Genomic DNA, 25078 nt, shown 5'->3' with positions numbered 1-25078 from the left:
TCTATTATTTTTGACATTTTAATTATACTATTTTTACGGCAAGTAAGTATAAAAACGCAAACTTAAATTTTGACGTTGTATATTACAACATCATGTTGTTTAACGACAATAAATTATTCTTATTCTTGTTCTTATAAACTCCATAATACACATATTAACTATGAGCGAATGTCATCCAACAATATCGTAATACTACGCACTATTATGAACAAGCGTAGGAAAATGATCATTGTAGTTGATGGCGCGAAAGACGGCATTAGGAAGACATCATGAACTCAACGAACGACTAGGCAAACCGAATGAAATGAAAATCTGCAAAGAAATTGTTCATCACTTATAGTGTTGTGGAATTGATAGGGTAAAAGGTTTGGAGAGTGAACCTTGTTTCAAGATATAAATGGTTTGTGAAAATTAGTAAACAGGTGCCAATTTTATGCAAATTACTTAATGACGATATGACATGGACGCACGTCGTAAGAACCAGTTACATTCACGTTCGTTTAATAAGAAAATTAATCATCGTAGTAGATTACGTTAATATTCGTTGCAAGATGGTAAAACTTATCTCAAAGAATAAATCCATTTGATGTACCATCAAATTATCTAATATTTAGTGATTTTACCATAAACTTCGCAATGGAAAGATGAAAGCCGAATTAACCAGAATGGAACCACGAAATCGTCATCAGTATAAGAAAACGGAATTAGATTCCTTTTCAATGGAATAACACAAAATCTCAATAAATCCTCTGTTATTAAAGTTTACGTAGTGCAGAAAAGTGTTTAGTGAACCAACGTGTGCTAAGTGGTCATATATTACCAACCTCAAAATAAGCCACCTCCGACAATATATCATATAATTTAGAATTAACCCCTCGCTCTTTTTTAATTTTCTTTTCGTATAAAGTGAAATGGGCTAAAAATAAAAAGGAAGGTATTTAAGGAATATCAAAGTAAATGTATCAACGAAATTATATTCATAAAAGGTGCACGTAAGTAAATGTGAAGTGTACAATACCTTTTGTTCAAGTAAAATTTATTCTGTGTATTTGTTTGTTTCCAATAATCTTTGCCATGTTTCATACATGAATCACCACAGGAATTCCTAGCAATAGGTACAGGTACTTGGAAGCATAATAGACAGACACGTCAAGGATGGTGGGTACGCGCGAGCGCAACCTCAACCTGAGTTTATGTAACGCTAACGGTAACGGTGGAGGGTGTTGGTGATTAAAATATTAAACAAATTTTTAATAACCTCCCGTTATCCGGAATCTCGGTAGCAGGAGCGCACGCTCCGAAAACAGTGTATCAAGAGATAGTGAACTCAAATAAGAATAGCAATATTAATACTACAACACCCTTGTGTCGTAATCGACAACTCTCCATTTAAGCCTTCAATATAAATCCCCACACTGATGTTATTCACGAAGTTGTTGGACGTAGTGTGGACGTAGAGAGATGATGCAAGACTCTGTAACATATAATCCATAGATTTTATGGATTTTATGTAACTTTTTATTAGATATAATAGAAAATGTGTCTCTAGGAATAATTTATATTATTATATTATTTTGTACCGAAAAAGCTTTTTCGTTCTTGCCTATTCTTTTGAATTTGTAGGTTATGCTCTCTGGAGGGACGTACTAGCACGACGGATGAGCTGTCTCTATAGGCGCCCATAGTTGTGCTGGAACGTTCGATGGAGGAACTGTAATGGTTGTATTTCGCTACTATTATCATAATTTGTGCTTTAGTTATTATATCAAAAAAGGTTCTTCAATTATATATATATATAAACTACGAGTGTTATTCAAAGTATAATTCTGTTAAAGTTTAAAATTCTAATGTAATCATGAAGTTTAATGTGGAGTGCTGTAACCTCATGTCGGCTAGTTGTTCTATTCGATAGCACGGATTGCCTTAATAAGCCATTTTGTTAGTTTTAGACACTTTGCCTATAACCTTTTTACCTTTTTTCTAAATTGAATTAGATTCCTGCATTATTACCAATCGGCGTGACTAATTAGAACAAGTTAGCTGGTACTGAGGCAAATAGTTTACGCTGCTAATTGGATAATAGTCTAAGATTGAAACTATTTAAATTCTCTTTCCATTATCACGAAGACCATAATGCAATACTGATTTTTGCATTGTTAAATATATGTTGATTATTGGGTTCTTGAAAGTTTAAATATACTGTTTGAATTTTCCAAAGGAGATCGGTTGTACGAGTATTATTTTATGAACTCAAATCCTACAACTACTATTCAGTGATTTATTTCCATAGTATTACTTATTAGTAGCGATAATAGATTACGTATCCTTTCTATATTTCAGTGTGGAATTACGAAACCACTAAAATTAATATCGGGGGAACTGATTGATGTTTTCTCTTCTCCCACCCATACATATGCGCTAGTTTTCGAATCTCAGGTTATATATGATTTAATTGAACTTATTAGGATATCGAAATTAGCGTAATATAAGTATGGTTACACATTATTGCAGCACAACTATATTTAATTTTCTGTATATGGAAGGGGTGGTAATCGTGCAATATCACTCGTAGATATACAAAAAAAAATCAGTATTGCATAATTTATTGTGTATAAAAATTTCAGTATTGCTCGCAATGAAAGAGTAAAGTATACGGGGTGTGAGATTGACATTAGAGGCCTCGGGTTCGATCCAAGTGTTGCTTTTGGATTTTGTCATTTGTAAAAGCTTATTCGTTGGTATATTACATGGACTGTGCTATTCTTGTTAAATCGGAGTTTATTTCCTTATTTGAACATAACATGAATCAGTTTAAAGACGAAAAAGCTGGTGGTAAACTAAAACATATAATAGTGGACGATGAGATTAATCTTATGAATGTCGCCGGGCTTATTAGAGGTGACCGGAGTGTTCCTTTCTCCGATAGTGATAAGGATCTTGAACTGATTACCCAGAACACCGAGTCAATAACGTTTGAAACCCCAATGGATTTGTCAAAACCAAAAGTGGAAATGATAAGATGAGGCATAGGATTTTAAATTACGTATTTATCAACCGTCGAGTATGCCACACCTGCAGGCCAAGGCTCACGAGGTTCAAACAGGTCTTTCTTTATCTCACTCGTTGCCTCGAGGGTATCAACCTACTGAACAATGTAAAAAACTTTTCTTTAGGGCATGGTTTTCAAAACAAATCTATTGCTATTCCTTTTAAATCTGATAAACTAATGAATTCAATAGCCATAATACCTTTTGAACGAATGATTGCGAATTTGCCCTTTTGTGATGGACACAATGAAGTGTTATTATTCGAGTGGCTGCTAGGTTTATATCAAATTGTAAAGACAATGTTGTATTCTTTTGACATCGTATTAATTGCTTCACTTTCTAGAACAGGAGGCACTTTAAAACAAATTCTTTTAGAGTGCGTTACTAATAACTGTGAGTAGCATGGGGTTAAAACTCGTATACGAGAAGCTTTAATTTCAGAAACCGGATTACGTGTAATAAAACAGCATTATTTAGAACGCTTGCAAGACAGGGATGAAAATATAATGGAATCATTTGATCACGTGTCTAACTGTTATTATATATTATTTGGTGAATATGATTCAATTCCCATATTGTATTACATATTGGGAGGTATGAATCCCCGATTGCGTTATGAACTTTTCCGGTATTCTGAACCAGGAAGTCTTGAGGAACTAAATGATAGGTTACAAACTTATACTATGCAGCAACAATATGTGCTAACGTATGAACGTAAGCTTCTAGAAAACTCTCAACAAGTGCGAATTAAGTGTCATCTTTGTCACTGAAACCATAAACTAGTAAATTAGCCCCATAGACTGCAACCTATTCACAATAAAGGTATTGGTCAAGAGAAAAGAACTTACAACAACATGAGAAATTTTAAGAAAGGAAGTGTGCGCACATTTAATAATAAAATGGTGCATCGTCCCGTTGCAGTGTTTGTTAAAGCAATTATATTTGAAAACCATGTTGAAGGAGCAATTGATACTTGCTCAACAGTTAGTTTGATTGACAATGCATTAGTAAAATTGTTGGAGAATAATAAACAAATAAAAAGAAAAAAAGAAAGTTTTGTTGGTTCGGGAATAGATTGGAAAACAGTGACTATTAATGAGTCTGTGGAAATACCTATTCGGATTGACTCTGTTACTATGAATATCAAATTTTTCATTCGCCCTTGTTTGTCTCCAAAATTTATATTGGGTATTGATGATGTTAAAGCTAATCATATGGTCTTCGATACGGTGAACGACGTGGTGATATTGAAGGATGGACAAGTGCGTGCCCCTATATTTTATAAACGTTACATACCATCAAGTTCAAACATTAATGAGTCTTCTAAGTCTTTTGTTAGTGGACCAGTCCAGCGGAACCGCAGGGGGAGGATCGAGTTTTTTGGCCCACTTCTAATCCGAAAAGGCAGCTCCAGAGGGAGGTCACTAATGGAATCCAGGGAGTTGTAGGAAATCGTGGTGTGATGCTGAGAAGAGATGGTCCAGTGGTTCATGCTTTGGTTGATAGTAAGAGTTTGGCGAGTTGGTCCCCGGTCGCAGGATCGAGCCAGCATTCCGGTCTCCAGAGGATAGTAACTGAAGAGTCGTTTTCGTCTACTGATGGTACCCAGGCTTCCACAAAAGGAGAGTCACCTGCTGTAGATCCTCAATTGGATAATCCGGAGGGAGAGCTTCAACGTTATGTAGAGCAATTATATGCTTCGTACTCCGATGTTTTTACTGAAAAGGTAGGCACAACACGTAACTATACTTTAGATATTCGTGTAAACAATGAATCACCAATATTGTTAAAACCTTATCCTTTGCCACGCCAAGACCAGAAAGAGCTTGATAAGATTTTGGATAATTTATTAAAAGATAACATAATAGAAAAATCAAAGATCCCATGGGCATTCCCGGCCTTTTTGGTGGATAAAAAGACGGAAAATAAGAGACTTGTGATCGATTATTCTAAATTGAACAAAAGGTTAAATATTGTTTCTCAGCCTTCTCCCATTATGGAGGACGTTCTTTCGGCTTTGAGCAAATCAAAAGTGTTTTCCGTGGTCGATATGTCTTCAGCGTATTCACAATTATTATTGTCAGAACGTTCCAAAAAATATACTTCTGTTGTTACTCATCGCGGTAGTTATATGTACCGACAGTTACCTTTTGAATTAAGAATGGGTAGTTATGCTTTATTGGAAGTACTTAATAAGTTATTGTATGAGTTGAGGGATGAAGGAATTGAATATTAATGTGATGATATAATTATTTTTAGTAAATATGTAGAACATAAAGTTTTGCTAGAGAAGGTACTTACTATTTTCCGTAATAATGGGATTACAATATCACCAACTAAAAGTATATTATTTCATACTAAAATAAATTATTTAGGGTTTGTGATTTCAAATGGAAACTTGGAAATGGATACTAAAAGAATTGATGTTATACGAAATATACCCCCGCCAAAAATCGAAAAGCTTTAATATCTTTGGCAGCATTGCTCCAATTTTATGGGAAGTTTGTTGAAGGGTTTAAAGAAATCATGTATCCTATACAAAATTTGCTTGGAAGTCAGAGCAGCAGACCGCTTTAGACAAAATAAAGAAGTTGTTTGAAACTCAGATTGTCTTAAAGTTACCAGATTTAGACCGGAAGTTCATAGTGCGGACGGATGAAAGCACCCGGGGCATTAGCGGGGTCGTCGAACAAATGGATAGCGCCGGGAATATTAGGCCTGTGAGTTTCTATTCGCGAACTCTTAAGCCAGCCGATTTTCATAAGAGTGTGTATCATCTTGAGTTACAGGCAGTGGTAGAAACTCTTGAACGACATAAATTGTATTTACGTAATCGATTTGATCTTCTGATAGACAACCAAGCCTTCACGTACGCCTTGAGTAATGTAAGGCGGATGAAAAATATGGCAGCTTATTGTATAGATTAGCATGCTTTAATTTTGATGTTAAACATTTGTCGTCAGTCCTAAATATCGGTGCAGACTTGATTTCACGGATTTATGATCCTTTCAATTTTGATATTTATGATACCACTTTAGGTGAGGAAGAAATTAAGAAAAAATTGTTAAATATAAATTTCTGGAACAATCCCAATTCTTCTATTTCCATATAGGAACATCAGTTGCGGGATTCTGAATGTATACAGATTATTGAACAATTGCAGCAAGGTAAGGAAGTTAAATCGTTCAAATTAGTTAATGGTATTCTTTGCAAGAAAACCAAGGCTCATATTCGTCCGTTTAAGATATATGTTCCGAACGCTCTTATGCCTATGATTATGAATTTGTTCCATAATGACCCACTATTGGGGTCACATTTAGGGGTTTATAAATCAATCAATGGAATCCCCATGAGATACACGTGGGATTGGATTTTTACGGACATTCATGATTATATTACTTCGTGTGAATTATGCCAACGCGCGAAAGCGAGTAATGTTACCCCGCGGGGAGAGTTAATCTCTGAAGTAAGCAAAATTATTAATTCCCATTGGGACATTGATACCCTAAGTCCCCTCCCAAGAAGTAGGGCTGGGCGATACATATTGATAATGTTTGATAGATGCAGTAAATTTTTAATGTCAGAGCCTCTCAGGGAATTGTAAAGTTCTCTTCTTATTAGAATATTACGTAAATTGATGAACCGACACGGTTATATACATATTCTTTCCATGACAACGCGTCAATTTTTACATCACATATTTTTCGTGATTTTCTTGCGGGATTGGGGATTAGAGATTGTCGGGTATCACCTTATTTTCCAGCGGCAAATTCTGCGGAACGTCCGATAAGAGTAATTAAAGATATTTTGAAAACATATGTTCATGATAAACAGGAACATTGGGATAAGATGTTGGGAGAGATAGAATTCTCTTTGAATAATTCTATCTACGAGGAGACACGTGTTTCTCCCATGGAGATGAAATATAATTATAACGTCAATGATCCGTTAGACGTGAAATGGAGGATCGATATTTTATTTCAGAATAAACCAGCTCGCGATAGTTTGCAATGTGCTATTCAAAATATGGAGAGAGCGTGGCAACATCGTAAACGGTTACATGACCAAAATATGGTCCCCACTGATTATCAGGTAGGGCAGAAAGATCTTTTAAAATCCCAACTGAAGTCTTCCTTGACAGATAAGATTAATAAAGGATTATCTATGAGATGGACTGAACCGTTTGAGATCATTAAGCTGTTGACGAACGACACATTACTTGTTCGGAATGTAGAAAATCCGAGAGATGTGAGAAGTATGTGGCGTTAGTAAAGAGATTTCGTGAGAGGAGGTCTGTACCGTGAATTTTTGGTACTGTACTGTCACTAATACAGAGAGACTTGTGGGTAATGATATAAGAGTAATATTGAAATTTTCAGTAAACTGTTAATAATTATATATGTATATGTATGTAAATTGTCTTTGCTGTTTTTGTACTGTTTCCTTTTTCTATTTATGTAGAGTGGCCACCTGCTAATCTAGTCATGTTTGTTCGGCTTCTTGTTTTGTATTTCGTCTCCATTTGTTGTGAACGTAATGGGGACCCATTATTTCTTGGTATGCTTATGGATTGCTGGAAGGAGGATATGAAATGAAATTTGAAGGTCGGATACATGTATTTGTATTCATGTTATTTTCATCAGGTATTGTGTTATGTTATTAGAATCGGTTTGGAGATTATACCTACATTAGAATTTATTTTGCACTTAAAAAGAAATAATTATATATTGAAAGTAATTTTTCCATACGAATTGTTACTATTTGTTAACATATTATTTGGATGTTACGGTTCTATTTAGTGTTTGGTTATAATGACAATGTTTTCTGACACTTTTGCAAACAGTTTAACTAGTTGGATCCACGGTGAATTCGGATGGACGTATGTGGATTGATAATTTATTTTCTCTTTTTCTAAACTTTTCCTAGTGTGATTTTGTATGGTTGATCTAGGGGGATTCTTTTAACTCTTAGTATGATTGTTTGAATGAGTGGTTGTTCCTTTCTCTCCTATAAGAACATTTTTCTAATACCGCCCACAATATGTCCTTATCTGTAATTCTATTTATTTCTCGATTCGCTCGCATTCAAAAAATATTTATTTTTTGTTTGCGAGTAGGTCGGGGCGAGGGTGTAACATATAATCCATAGATTTTATGGATTTTATGTCACTGGTTATTAGATACTAATAGAAAATGTGTCCCTAGGAATAATTTATATTATTATATTATTTTGTACCGAAAAAGCTTTTTCGTTCTTGCCTATTCTTTTGTTTTTGTTGGTTATGCCCTCCGGTGGGACGTACTAGCACGACGGACGAGCTATTTCTATAGGTGGCCAAAGTTGTGCTGGAACGTTCGAGGGAGGAAGTATAATGGTTGTATTTCGCTACTATGATCAAAATTTGTGATTTAGTTATTATATCAAAAAAGGTTTTTCAATTACGAGTGACATTCAAAGTATAATTCTGTTAAAGTTTAAAATTCGAATGTAATCATGAAGTTTAAAGTGGAGTGCTGTAACCTCATGTCGGCTAGTTGTTCTATTCGATAGCACGGATTGGCTTAATAAGGGAGCGAGGTACATAAGTTTCATGCTTTTCCTTCCTTCATTATATTATTCTTGCATTTAAAGGACCGTTTGCCATTTTGTTAGTTTTAGGCACTTTGCCTATAACCTTTCTACCTTTTTTTCTAAATTGAATTAGATTCCCGCATTATTACCAATCGGCGTGACTAATTAGAACAAATAGTTTACGCTGCTAATTGCATAATAGTCTAAGATTGAAACTATTTAAATTCTCTTTCCATTATCACGAAGACCATAATGCAATACTGATTTTTGCATTGTTAAATATATGTTGATTATTGGGTTCTTGAAAGTTTAAATATACTGTTTGAATTTTCCAAAGGAGATCGGTTGTACGAGTATTATTTTATGAACTCAAATCCTACAACTACTATTCAGAGATTTATTTTCATAGTATTGCTTACTAGTAGCGATACTAGATTACGTATCCTTTCTATATTTCAGTGTGGAATTACGAAACCACTAAAATTAATATCGGCGGAACTGATTGATGTGTTCTCCTCTCCCACCCATATATATGCGCTAGTTTTCGAATCTCAGGTTATATATGATTTAATTGAACTTATTAAGATACCGAAATTAGCGTAATATAAGTATGGTTACACACTCACAATTTTCAGAATACACTTGCGTAAACTTGTTACTGAAAACTATGTGTATTTATTTATTATATTTGTTTCTATATTACAACATTCTATCACAAAACAGTATTCATATACTCAACGGATAATCCTCATCACAAGTGAACAATATTTTGACGTAAATAGTCGCTTCAATAATGACTTGGTAACATGCCTAATATTAATTGTTGATACCGTTCAACATAAAACTGAGATTGACAAGCACTCAAATATATAACATATATAAAACAAGGAAACATACAAAATACTATATGCAACAAAAATAATAATAGTAAATGCAACAAGGTTTCGCTACTATATTTCTAAAAGTCTTTTCAGAGTAAACGAAAGTCCAGACGACAGTAGCAAATTATGTTATTTCAAATGTCTAGAAAGAATTGTTTCAAAGATGTTTGACCTCTTGTTTATATTTGTATTTATTATGTATTTATTATTTTTAATTATTTCCTTTTTACGGATGCACTGAACTACTATATTATACTTGCCACTTGGTACAATTGTTTCCTGTCCAGCTTGTCCAGCTATTCATTGAAATTTAACTCGAAAAACATTTACCTCACTCCTACACTCATACTCACGTACACATAAAGGACATTATACATCACTATACACTTCCTCAGGTATATCCTCACTTACACTTTTCACATGGGTCTTCTCACTTGTCGTACCTACCTTTGCCCGCGAGGTGGATACTTTATTTAGTTTTTTGAATCTGGACTTCCTCGAGGATCCCAGCGGTTTTGAATATCCTCTTGGGAAGATCTCGGATCGTCTCTTCCGTATCCTTCGTGTGTGTACCATTTCCTTCCTGGCCGTCTATTTCCCCTCCAAGAACGTGCATGACCGCCTCGTCTGACGCGTCGATAGTTCGCTCGTCCTCTTGCACCATCTCGTCCTTCGTTCGGTGATTCTTGTCTTGGGTTCACAGGCTATGTCTTGTTGTATCCTGGTCCTTCGATATAGCTCCTACTTTAGCTTTACGAGGGATCAACTCTTCTCCGTTCTCCCACCTTCTAGCGCCATCTCTTCCTGTCTTCCGTCTTGCTTTCCATGTGTCGTGAATCAGTTCAAGTCGTCGGACTGTTTCAAGAATGTCTGCTAACTCCTAGCTTCGTGATGAAACCAACTGTCTCCGATACTGAACTGGTAGCAAAGTTATGACGGTGCTACAAATCTGGGCTTCACTGCTCTGTGAATCCAAGTCCCTAATCTGTCAAAATCTATTTGTAACAAAACGTTCAACACTCCGATCAACCTTAGGGTTGAATGGTAGAGTCTTAAGGCGTGTTAGCCTAGCACATGTCACGTCTTCTGAATGATAATGGCTTAAAAACCTTTGCTTAAAGTAGGCAAACGTGATGAATTTATGAATTTATTCACATTTGAATAATACCATGACAGCATTGCGTCTCTTAGTATGAACGGTAATATTTTATGCGCCCGACTAAGTCGCTCACCCATTAGAGCACACTCTCGTTCAAATTGTATTATAAACGCTTGAGCTGACAAATCACCTCTTTGGCTTATAGTGCGTGAAGGGCTTTTATATCCGTTAATCGCAATTTCAAATCCTCTTCTCCTTCTTCATTTTCCATTTCCTCCCTATAGTCCTGAGCTACTTCCGAATAGGCTCCGCGACGGTTCGTTAGTCTTCTGGCGTTTCCATTCTCGTTCCCATTAGAAGCAAGCTGTCTTTGTCGGTTCCTTCTCCTTACAGTCTTCGGGGGCCATCCATCTTCTTCTGATTACCCGCTCTCATCGGACGAACTGGTCTTGATCCGTCTCCTCCGATAACTTGGGTGCACTTAGGTTCCTTGCTCCGAGAAGCCGCAGTACTCTTGAGGCCACTTCTTCCACAGCAGGTACCGCTGGAATCACTTCTATTGCACCTTCCATCTAAGCTTGGTGATTGAGCAGAATTGTATGCCCGTTTCAGTTCTGTTTCCTCTACGCCTGAACTATGTCTTCGCCATTCCTCCTCGATCCTTTGTGGAAGTGACGCGATTGCTACCTCCTGTCAAGCCATCTTTTCTTGTACTTTCCACAGTTCCGAAGTGTTTTGCCACATGACAGCCTTCGACTGACTCACTTCCGCGCGACACTCTTGCAGTTGATTATTCATCACCGCGTTGACTCTTATCATTCTTCCAGAAATCTCTTCTATCACCTTTCTACATTCATCAGTCTTCTGCAGGACTTTTAACTCTTCTTTAGCTAAACGATTTTCTATCTGTGCCGTAGTCATCTGCAACACCTCATGCTTCACATCTGCAATCTCATCCTCCATCCTGTCCTGGCATTGTGTCATACCTGCTACACAGCTCTTCGATAGCTGATTGATTCTTCTGTTTAGTTCTTTAAATTGCTGACTCACCTTTTTGTCTGTTAGTATTGCCACTTCCTCAAGTTTACAGACAGTATTCTTCAAATCATGATTCTCCTGCTGAGTTCCGTTCATTTTTCGTGAAAATTCATTTACCTGTTGAGTTAACGAGGCGTTCGTCCTGTCACACTTCTTGCTAACTTCTTCAATCTTGTTCTCCAATTGCTCTCTAATGTCCCGTAAATCTTTCTGAATGACCTCCATCTCAATCTGATAATCTTCTTTGATTTTCGATCTGAGCTCACATTGTCCCTTTTCATTCTACTTCTCAAACATCCAGATAAGCATCTGCTCCATTGCATACAAAGACAAAGTTCGTTCTCCTGTCTCCATCGTCTTATGTGGGTTGCACTGTCCACATTTAATAACGAATCAACGGGTGCAAATTCCTCGAGTTCATTTTGAACATCCCATTGTTCTTTTGTCATTTGACTACACACGCGGTGATACCAGCGATCACACACACAACATTGTACAAGATAGTCATCTCTAGCTGGGTTCTCAGTCTGACATGGCCGCACCAGCAGATTCACTTGTACTTGCACTGTCTCTTCGTCGATTACGCCGATTTCCACCCATGTTCCACCCACTACACAACAAAAAGTCCACGAAATTCACCCTCTTGATTGCAACTATTCTTCACAAGCGTCTGAGTCAGGACCATACCTGTACTCAGGACCATACCCATACTTATGTGTTCGCAAGCCAAGTCTTAAGGTTGTGGAGCTGATTGATCCAAACAGTGGGAAATTGATAGGACACCGATCCGAACATCAATGTAAATTGTGGAAGCCAACTAAGGAAGAATACTCGAAATGGCGGAAGAAGGCAGAAGAGAATTGTGCCAGTCAACATCTGAAGGACTTGCCTGATGAATACTGCGAATAGATTGCAGGCTCTAAATATTTCGAAATATGGTGTATATATGTATATAAGTGTATGTGTCCTGTTTCATTTTTTTGTGTATTACCTCGTTCTTATAAGTATCTGCGGAACTAAGTGAAATTTAATCTTTGAATACTTAGTGACGGCGCAAGGATCAACCTATTCGGACGCCATATTTGACAGGACACGCTCCGCTCAGTAACCTTCTGAACTCCACCTTAGCTGTCTAGACTTGACTGGCAACATGGACAACACAGGATCAGCAGCAGCAGTATAAAAGGTAAGAACAAGTGGGAAGGTATAAAGAGAAGAATAAAATAAAAATGCAACTATGAAGAATTATTTGTAAATGAATTAATAATAGAACAAGAAACTTTTAAGGTAAGAAAAACAGATATGTTTAAAGCTAAGAAGTAAGCCGTATTTGTGAAGAAGCAAGGTAAGAAAAGCAGATATGTTTAAAGCTAACAAGTAAGCCGTATTTGTGAAGAAGCAAGGCACTGCAAGTAAACATCGCATGTTACTTTTGGAGAGTGTCGTACTTGAAATACTTGGATTATATACTTAGTTTGCATCAGTAAAATAAGACATATTTGAGCAATTGAATTTAACGTGAATTCACGTACTAACGTCAACGAAAAGAAATAAACCAAGTGATATGTGTTTACGGTATACGACACACTAAAGCATGCTTTGCACTCGTAACCTTACAGAATTCTTTTGATATAACCGTAAAAACATATGCGCATATGAAAAGTAAATCTAAACTATTGATAAATTATTTATGTAAGCCGATCTAATAATATATATTTCAAATACTTCACTCATAGCCTAACCTATTTTATTGGATACTGCATATGAGTGCTACAAAAAGAAAATATAAAGTTTCTTGCGCCAGACAATATTAGTAGAAGTTAATAATTTGTATATACTCTAGAGGATCAGGAAATATAGAACGTCGTGTATATAATGAGCGCACAATATGAACTCATTACTTTGCATTGAATTCTTTTAGTCTTAAGCTCAAATTTCGAGCATATATCCAGAAAAAGCGCTTGAAAGAAAATCAATCTATATTTGATATAGGCCTATATAATAGCATAAGTTCAATTTATAGCTATAAAAATATTTAACAACTACAGTAGTAATATAACATCGTTACATAAATGTATTATTTCTTAAAACTGTGCTAACTAACCTATTTATCTGTGTAGAATGTTTGAAGTATCAGTACTAAATTCAATTCAATCTAAATAAAAGTTTGCCAGTCGCGACCATCAAGTGTCATGTAGTTAGTCACTTTGTATGTAAAGCTGTATTGCGCTAGTGAATCATCTGTTCGGTTAAAGACAGAACTGAAGATATAAACAATTATACCAAAGTGGCAAGTACAATATAATAGTTCAGTGCATCAGTAAAAAGGAATTAATTAAAAATAATAAATATAGAAACAAATAAAAGATTAAGCTTCTCTAAAACAATTCTTTCTAGACATAAGAAATAACATAATTTGCTACTGTCGTCTGGACTTCCATTTATTCTGAAAAGTCTTTTAGAAGTATCGTAGAGGACCCTTATTGCATGTATTATTATTATTATTATTGTTGTATATAGTATTTTGTATGTTTCCTAGTTTTATATATCTTATTTCTTTTGAGTACTTGTCAATCTCAGTTTTATGTTGAACGGTATCAATAATTAAAGTTAGGGATGTTACGAAGTCATTATTGAAGCGACTGTTTACGTCAAAATATTGTTCACTTGTGGTGAGGATTATCCGATGTGTATATGAATACCATTTTGTGATAGAATGTGGTAACATAGAAATAAATATAATAAATAAATGGACATGGTTTTCAATAACAAGTTTACGCAAGTGTGTTCTGAAAATTCTGCGTCTTGCACCATCTTTCTACGTCCACGCTACATCTAACAACTTCGTGAATAACATCAGTGTTGGGATTTATATTGAAGGCTTAAGTGGTAAGTTGTCAAATACGACCCAAGGGTGTTGTAGTATTAATATTGGTATTCTTATTTGAGTTAACTATTTCTTTATACACTGTTTTCGGAGCGTGCGCTCGTGCTACTGAGATTCCGGATAACAGGAGGTTATTAAAAATTTGTTTAATATTTTAATCACCAACACCCTCCACCGTTACCGTCACCGTCACTGATATTATTATATACCATTTTAAAACTCGAAGTGGCAATACTAACAGAGAAAAAGGAGAGTCAGCAATTTGAAGAAGTAAATAAAAGAATCGATCAGGTATCGAAGAGCTGTGTAGCACGTATGGCACAATGTCAGGACAGGATTCAGGATGAGATTGCAGAAGTGAAGCATGAGGTGTTAGAGATGACTACGGCAGAGATATAAGATCGTTTACCCAAAGAAGAGTTAAAAGTCCTGCAGAAGAGTGATGAATGTAGAAAGGTGACAGAACAGGTTTCTGGAAGAATGATAAGAGCCAACGTTGTGATGAATAATCAACTGCAAGAGTGTCGGGCGGAAGTTAGCCAGTCGAAGTCGGTCATGTGGCAAAACACTTCCGTCCTGTGGAAAGTACAAGAAAAGTTGGCTTGTCAGGAGGTAGCAAAAACGTCACTTCAACAAAGGATCGAGGAGGAATAACGAAGACATAGTTCAGGCGTAAAAGAGGAAACAGCAGTGAAGCGGACATACAATATTGCTCAATCTCCAAGTCTAGATGGAAGGCGCAATAGAAATGATTCCAGTGGTACCTGCTGTGGAAGGAGTGCTCTTAATAGTACGGCGGCTTCTTGGAGCAAAGAACCTGAGGTGCACCCAATTTATCGGAGAAGACGGAATAGACAGATTAAGAACAGTTCGTCTGATGAGAGCAGGTATTCAGAAGAAGATGGATGGCCCCCGAAGACGGAAAGAAGAAGAAACCGACAAAGAAGACAGCTTTCCTCTAATGGAAACGCCAGAAGACGAACGAACCGTCGCGGAGCGTATTCGGAAGCAGCTCAGGACTATAGGTACGAAATGGAAAATGAAGAAGGCGAAGAGGAATTGAAATTAAGATTAACTGATATAAAATCGTTCACGCATTATCCACCAGAGAGAGGTGATTTGTCAGCTCAAGCGTTTATTGTACAGTTTGAACGAAAGTGTGCTCTAATGGGTGTGCGACCTCGTCAGGCGATTAAGGTATTACCGTTCATACTAACAGAGGCAGTGCTGTCATGGTATTATCCAAATGTCAACAAATTCTTCACGTATGCCGACTTCAAGCAAATGTTTTTAAGCCATTATCATTCAGAAGACGTGACATGTGCTAGGCTAACGCGCCTTAAGACTGTACCATTCAACCCTAAGGTTGATGGGAGTGTTGAACGTTTTGTTACAAATAGATTTTGCCTGATTAGGGACTTGGATTCCCAGAGCAGTAAAGCCCAGATTTGTAACACCGTCATAACTTTGCTACTAGTTCAGTATCAGAGACAGTTGGTTTCGACACGAGGCCAGGAGTTAGCAGAAATTCTTGAAACAGTCCGAAAACTTGAACTGATTCACGACACATGGGAAGCAAGACGGAAGACAGGAAGAAATGACGCTAGAAGGTGGGAGAACGGAGAAGAGTTGATCACTCGTAAAGCTAAAGTAGGAGCTATCTCAAAGAACCAGGTGGACAACAAGACAGAGCCTGTGAACCCAAGAGAAGAATCAGCGGACGAAGGACGAGATGGTGCACGAGGACGAGAGAACTTACGACGCGGCAAACGAGGCGGTCGTGCAAGTTCTTGGAGGGGAAATAGACGGCCAGGAAGGAAATGGTACACACACGAGGAATAAGAAAGAGATGATCCGAGATCTTCCCAAGAGGATATTCAACACCGCTGGGATCCTCGAGGAAGTCTAGATTCAAAAAAATAAATGAAGTATCCACCTCGCGGGTCAAAGGTAGGTACGACTTGTGTGGTGAGAAGACCCATGAGAAAAGTGTTATTGAGGATATACCTGAGGAAGCGTATAGTGATGTATATAGTCCTTTATGTGTACGTGAGTATGAGTGTAGGAATGAGGTAAATGTTTTTCGAGTTAAATTTCAATGTACAGCTGGTTAAGAGTGGGAGTATAACACAGATTGTGAGAATATTGATGACGTGAAGACTGACTTTGAACGAATAAAAGAATGGTCAGGTATCGAAGAAGAAAATGGTGAAAGGAGAAGTATATCTTCCTGTAACAACTAAGAGGATACAGACGGATGTTCGAGCTTTTGTGGTCGACGGGCTCAACCAAGATCTTCCACTGGGTCGTGATTACATGAGCAAGTTTCAAGTCAGAATGAATTTTGGAAATGGCATGGTAACCATTCAAGCTGGGGAGGAAGAAATCGTAGTACCCATGGTTGAAGCGAAGAAGGTAGAAAATACATATAATAATATGATTAATGAGTTGAGTGTGGGTTACCATTTTCCTGAAAACGTCATAGAAGACGAGTGAATGCGAATGCCATCCAGAGGAAATATGCGGCTCAAAGGTATGTGGATGCGATTATGAAGATTTGAGAGATGTTTTAAATCGGTGGAGCAGCGTATTGATGCAACAAGAAGATTCGTATAATGAAGCTAGGTCAAGGCAAAGAGAAGATTGCAACCCGAGACGAATTACGCTTGCACAAATAAAGGATCAAGCTCTTGAGCAATCTTTGTATGACCCGCTTGTTAAGGAGATCCAATGTTCGGCTTGCTGTCCAAAGAGAGTGGAAGTCAGGGAAAAAGCGACTGAAGAGAGTCTGTACTCTACCCTAGAAGAAGTGAGAGAAGTGGTTCAGAAAACTCCTATTGCTCCGGAAAACCAACGAAATGTTGTTCAATGTACTGATGAAGAGAAGGAAAGTTTTCGCCCATTTCCCAGGAAAATGTAACAAGTTTAAGTATACAATCCAGGTTACCACTGAAGATCCAATTGTGAAACGCCCTTACCCAATTCCACTCTGTTATCGAGATAAGGCGAGGGAGCAGATCCAAAAATGTTTGCGTCATGGTATCATTGAGCCTGCAGTGTCAAAACTTCACCATCCCCTGGTAATAGTCAGAAAGAAGAACTCGTATGAGGTTCGAGTCTGTCTTGCTTTGGTTCAACTTAATAAATTCGTATCCCTAACAAATCTGAAGGTTTAACGCCTCGATGACCTTTTTGCAAGATTTAATTATATGACCTGTGAAACGTCCCTTGACCTGGTGCATTATTACTGCCAGATCGAGTTAACTGAAGATTGTAGGGATCTTGTAGCATTCTCTTTTGAAGGCCAGATGTATCATCATTGCAGAGTACCCTTTGGTTACAACAATCGTGGAGCTTGTTTAATGGCTGCGTTGCAGAGAGTGTTGGGAGTTGCTATTCTTGAAAAGATCTTACTGTATATAGACGATATTTTCATTCCCGGGACTGATTCAGTAGTTCATATCGAGTTGTTAGATCAAGTATTTTAAAATTAGAGGAAGCAAATATGACAGTCAATTTAAAGAAATGCACATTTATGGCATGTGAGGCAATTTTTTAGGTTTCGTGGTAACACCGGTAGGAATTGCGAAAAATCCAGAGTACGTGGATATAGTTAAATCATTGCCAAGGCCAACAACGATAAAAACATTCCAAAGGACCTTAGGAGTTTTTCAATGGTGCTCCAAGTTTATACATTATTTTGCTCGTAAGTGTGAACCTTTATACCAGGTGCTTAAACAAGGGAAGAAATGGACCTGGTTGCCTTAACATACGAATTGTTTCGAGGAAACAAAAAATGAGATCTGTAAAAATATACTTTTGGTGCATCCAGATATGTCAAAAGACTTCATTATCATAGTCGACGGCTCGACTATTGGGACTGCTGCTATTTTGACACAAGATTATGAAGATGGGAAGCGAGTTATTAGTTTCACTGGACACATACTTAGGCCTTGCGGATCTTGCTATACCATTACCGAAATAGAGATGTTGGGTGTTATGAAGGCTATAAGAAAATGGCGTAATCTATTGACCGGGTATCATGTGATCGTACAAACTGACCATCAAGCATTAGTACCTTTAAGAGCATAAAATATTGGAATACAAGGCTGTATCGGTGGTGTATCGAGATGCAAGATGTGGAGTTGGAAATCCAATACATACCAGGGGTAACCAATGTAGCCGCGGACACTTTGTCTCGTATTACCGTATGCCAAACACCTAGAATTGTTACACATTTGAGTTTTCATGTCCTTCCAGGAGATTTAGCAAATATGACCAGTGAGGATTGCAAGCAATACCAGCGTGAAGATCCACAGTTAATGAAGTATATTGATGCTCTGGAGCAAGATCAGACCTATGTATCAGAAATAAGTTGGGGTAAATCTGTACGACTGTATTATAAGATAATACGGTGTACTGTTAAAACGTGATTTTCATTTGAAAGATAAATGGAGGATAGTTGTACCCAAAAGTTTAGTAAAGAGAGTACTGAGATGTTACTATGATGACAGGGGTCATTTTGGATATGCGAAAACACACACAATGCTTCTAGAAAATTTCGTTTTGGGAAGACATGTATACTGATGAGCGACAATACATCCGCAATTGTGTATTGTGTATGAGACACAAAGCTGATCCTCATCCACTCTCAAGGAAGTTACAGTCAGTCATCGTCTAGAGAGCCCGAAAGTTACTATCCGTTGATGTAGTAGGGAAGCTTCCAACCAGCAAGTCAAACATGGCATATGTGTGCACGTGCATGGATGTGTTTACCAGGCATTTAGTAACGTATCCAATGAGACGAGCTACAACTGCTGCCATTCTGAGGTGCCTGGATTTGTATTTTATGCATTTATGTATTCCGGACGCCATTATATGTTACAACGGTCCATGTTTTGAATTTAGTAAGTTCCTAGGGTCAATGGCTAGTAAAAAAGTTAAAGTGTATCACTCCACACCATACCATCCTCAAGCAAATATTGTGCAGAGGATGCATAGAAAAATGAATAGGCTTTGGGGGCTGAATTGTGCTGAACAACATGTAGATTAGAGTAAGCACTGGTGGAATATCGTTATGTTAGTCTATTATACTATTGTGGAGAATCTGAACGTTGCTCCAGTCCAAGCACATCTAAACGTAAAGAATGTAACGCCTGTGATGAAACAACTGTTCCAAGAGGAGACTGAAGACGGGAATTCGTGGGACAACCGGCTACTTATGATTGCACACCGTATCTTATATTCTTCAGGACACATCCTATCAGTGATGCAGCAGCACAGCAGATAAAAAAGATGTTTTATCTGTACCCAGGGCCATACTTATGTGTTCGTAAGAAAAGTATTAAGGCTGTGGAGCTGATTGATCCAAACAGTGGGAAATCGATAGGAAACTGATCCGAACATCAGCGTAAATTGTGGAAGCCCACTAAGGAAGAATACTCGAAATGGCGGAAGAAGTCAGAGGAGAATTTTGCCAGTCAGCTTTTGAAGGACTTGCCTCATGATAACTGCGAATAGATTGCGGGCTGTATATATTTCGAAATATTGTGTATATATGTATATAAGTGTATGTGTCAGGTTTCATTTGTTTGTGTATTATCTTGTTCTTATAAGTATCTGTGTAACTAAGTGAAAGTTAATCTGTGAATGCTTAGTTACGGCGCAAGGATCAACCTGTTCGGACGCCATATGTGACAGGATTTGCCGCCCCATCAGCATTTGTATACGTGTTGTTTCCGCGAGTTTTGCGTTTCGCTCACTTCGAACGGTGTGACTGAGCGCTCCGCTCAGTAACCTTCTGAACTCTACCAATGTTGTCTAAACTTCACTGGCAACATTGACAACATAGGATCAGCAACAGCTGTGTAGAAAGTAAGAACAGGTGGGAAGGTATAAAGAAAAGAATAAAATAAAAATGCAACTATGAAGAATTATTTGTAAGTGAATTACTAATAGAACAGGAAACTTTTAAGGATTTTTTATGTTAACCTGCCAGTCAAGGTAAGAAACTAAAAAGTGGGCCGTATTCGTGAAGAAGAAAGACACTGCAAGTAAACATTGCACATTTTCTATTGGGGATCGTCGTATTGAACACACTTGCATTATATAGTTTGTTTGCATTCGTCATAGTAAAAAAGATATATATATATATATATATATATATATATATATATATATATATATATATATATATATATATATATTTGAGCAATTGAATTTAGCACTTATGCACGTACTAATGTCTACGAAAAGGATTAAAACAAGTGATATGTGTATACGGTATACGAAACACTAAAGCATGCTTTGCACTCGTAACCTTATAGAATTCTTTTGATATAATCTTTGAAACATATGCGCATATAAAAAGTAAATTTTAAATATTGATACAATATTTACCTAGAGCAATATAATAATATTCATTTCAAATACTTCACTCATAACGTAATCTATTTTATTGAATGCAACATATTTTATTGAATACACCATAATAAATACAAATATAAACAAGAGGTCAAACTTCTTTGAAACAATTCTTTCTAGGCATTTGAAATAACATAATTTGCTACTGTCGTCTGCACTTTCGTTTACTCTGAAAAGACTTTTAGAAATATGGTAGCGAAACCTTATTGCATTTACTATTATTATTTTTGTTGTATATAGTATTTTGTATGTTTCCTTGTTTAATATATCTTATTTATTTGAGTACTTGTCAATCTCAGTTTTATGTTTAACGGTATCAATAATTAAAGTTAGGGATGTTGTCAAGTTATCATTGAAGCGACTGTTTACGTCCAAATATTGTTCACTTGTGGTGAGGATTATCCGTTGTGTATATGAATACTCTTTTGTGATAGAATGTGGTAATATAGAAACAAATATAATAAATAAATATACATAGTTTACAATAACAAGTTTACGCAAGTGTATTCTGAAAATTGTGAGTCCTGCATCATCTCTCTACATCCACGCTACATCTAACAACTTCGTGAATAACATTAGTGTGGGGATTTATATTGAAGGCTTAAATGGTGAGTTGTCGATTACATCCCAAGGGTGTTGTAGTATTAATATTGCTATTCTTATTTGAGTTCACTATCTCTTGATAGACTGCTTTCGGAGCGTGGGCTCCTGCTACCGAGATTCCAGATAACGGGAGGTTATTAAAAATTTGTTTAATATTTTAATCACCAACACCCTCCAACGTTACTGTTAGCGTTAAATAAACTCATGTTGAGGTTGCGGTCGCGCGTAAGTAGTAGGCCCCCGCGTTTGCGCGAATGACTCATCCTCACTCTCTTTTATGACCAGGATTTTTGAACTTCGTTCCCTTTTACGGCTAAGATGAATGCTTTGGTACCTCGATTCTGATTGGTTGAGAGAGGTCACGTGACGTTAGGCCCCGCCCACGCGGGAAACTCAAATTTTCCAGGTCACGTGGTATGACGTCATGAGTCACCCGCGGGGAAAATCCCTCACCCGGGATTTTTGAAATTTGTTCCCTTTTACGGGTAAGATGTGTGTTTTGATTGGTTGATAGCTGTCACGTGATCTTAGACCCTACGATATTTGAAATTCGTTCCCTTTTACGGGTAAGATGAGTGTTTATGATTGGCTGATAGAGGTCACGTGATCTTAGGCCCTGGGATTTTTAAAATTCGTTCCCTTTTATGGGTAAGATGAGTCCTTTGGTACCACGATGCTGATTGGTTGATAGAGGTCACGTGATCTTAAGCCCTGTGACTTTTGAAATTCGTTCCCTTTTTATGAGTAAGATGAGTGCTTTGGTACCTCGATTCTGATTGGCCGACAGAGGTCACATGATCTTAGACCCGCCACACGGTGAACAGAATACGTGGGAAAACCCCATCACTCATTTGTTTCCATGTTACGGGTAAGATGATTGCTTTGGTACCACGATGTTGATTGGTTGATAGAAATCGCATAATCTTACACACCCACCCCAATGCTAGACATTCAGAGTGCTATGACGACGATCCACCCTAGACCTGGATTTTAGAATTTAGTTCCCTTTTTATGGTTATGCGTAATGTTCCCATGAAGGGTTCAACATCCTCCTTAAATAACCCTTTTTGGTATCATGATATTGTACTGAAGTTTACCTTAAATATTATCATTCTCTTTGACAGATAAGATGATTACCAGCTTTTTTACCTTGATGGAGATCCTGTCCTTGAATTAGTAGCCTATGTCTCTGGAAGTAACAATGGTCAAAGAGAGGTGTCGCTTGTAGATTTCTTAAAACACATTGTTGTGAGTTTAAGCGATTTTTTAAACGCTCAGTAAGCGCTTCATTAATGGAAACAGCGTTGCCAGATTTTTTTACCTAAACTGCTCCGATTCTTTTCGAAACGGTTCCGCAGAGTGCAAGAAATTTTAAACTAAGAATTTTTTCGAACTAAAAAATTTCAAAACTAAAAAATTTTAAACAAAAATTTTCAAACAAAAAATTTTCGAACTAAAAGGAATTTAAAAAATTTTCGAACCCAAAAAAAAATTCGAACTAAAAAATTAAAAATTTTTCGAAAAATATTTTAAACTAAAAACTTTCGAACTAAATTTTCAAATCAAAATTTTTCGAACTAAAAATTTTAAAAAAATTTCGAACCAATTTTTAAAAATAAGTTTCGTACTAAAGATGTAAACCACATTTGAAAATTTTCAAATTAAAAATTTTTCGAACTAAATTAAAAATCAAATTTTGGACACTAAAAATTCTTTAATTATTTTTCGAACAAAATCATGTAAACCAAATCTTGAATATATTTTCCACCTTAAATTTTCAAGATTACCATGATTTGAAAACAAGTGTTCAGAGTTTCAAGAAATAATAAAACATATTTTTTTCAACTTGTTGTATTTAACGAAAGGTATGTGCTCTTCTCATACAATTTATTAACATAATAAATACAGGATCTAGTTAATGAATATTTTGGACGCGTCATCATCTTCGAATCTTGTAGCCGTATCCTGTAAAGAAAAACAAGAAACGATGGATTACTTTAAGAATTTCTTTTTTCTGAAACAATAAAAATGAGTCAATATTGATAAGAGAGAAATAAAACTTACTCGTAAATGATGGATCTGCTTAGGCTCATCTTCCTCCTCGGGTACAGGATCACTGCATTTTTTTCACCGATGGATGTTTATGAACTCTTCTGTGTATTGCATTTTTCTAGGTGTTGCTCCTTTATGGTCAAGGTTCCTCCTTGGATACGAGATGACTGCATTTCTTCCACTGATGGTTGTGTTGATGGTTTATGAACTCTTGTGGGTACTTCATTTTCTTCTTGGTGTTGCTGCTTTGTGGTTAAGGAAGGGAAAGAAGAAAAGGAAAAGGAAAAAAGAAATGGCGGCCTTATTGGGTGTTTACAGTTTTTTCTTCTTCATCTTCTTTTTCCAGTTCCATCTTCTGTTTTTTAACGTACCCGTACGGAACCGTATCATAGGAATTGAATTCTTTAAATCGACGTTTTGTGTACTGGATACTGTACATTTTTTCTTCCTTTCGTGTGACGATGGTATGGTCTTTGGTCCTGCATATCTTATGGGGGATAGTGATGGTGACTTGTCCACGGCATTGATTTGTAATCATTTCTTTTAGCGTGTTGAAATTTAATTGTTGTCCTGCATTGTAATTTAATGTAAATCCTCTAATTTTGCATATGTAACTGGTGACGTTGGTATCCGGATTGTATATTTCTAGGCTGTAATTTTTTGGTCCTCCACTGACAAATGTCTTGATGTATGCTCGTGGTCCGTAAGATTCCATCTCATTCGATAAGCATCCCAAGTACGTTGAAGGTTCAATGGTTGGCTCCCCGGGCTTCTCCGTAAATATCACAGAATCCGTGTCGAAATATAAAACACGTTCCTGCAACATTTCCAGGTACTTGTACAGTTCCAGACGTGCCTGACATGTTGTAAATGCACCTAACACGACATTGGTGTTTCGGTTTTGAACAGGCACATGTTCATTGTACTCCCAAAACGCATACAACATCGTATCATTGATGGGTACAATTTGATGGAGTTTAATGTCGGGGGAAGTGAGTTTTTCATAAAATTCTTCCGGCCGATCAATAATTGTGGTCTGGCTAAAGTTTGTACGCTGGCAAAGCTTTCCCCATAGAGAGTTCCCACAAAGCTTAGATAAACTTCTTCGTGCAGGATTATTTTCAATTTTGGACGGATCCAATGCAATACCTTCACGCTCCAGGACGGTTTGTATGAATTTTGATTTGTCTTCTTCGGTCACACAGGAACTAGGCCAGCCAGACGCTTCCATTTTTGATTTTAAAAATGTATTGATATATTCCGTGAACAAGCCACCTGTTTTCGTGATGGGATCATATTGTTCAATGTCATAGTCCCAAATTTCAAAAATTTCCACTGATTGATATCCTAATTCTACTGCTTTCTGGATTTCATATGATACCCATGTTCCAGTGAGGCATCGCTCCTGATCGTTGTGTGTACACGTTGCTGTAGGGTCTGGGTTCATTTCTTCGGCACACGCAGCACACAGTGGAAA

This window comes from Thermobia domestica, chromosome 18, assembly GCF_964235325.1.
Source record: "Thermobia domestica chromosome 18, izTheDome1.hap1.1, whole genome shotgun sequence".
Taxonomy (NCBI): Eukaryota; Metazoa; Arthropoda; class Insecta; order Zygentoma; family Lepismatidae; genus Thermobia; species Thermobia domestica.
This window is presented reverse-complemented; position numbering follows the sequence as displayed.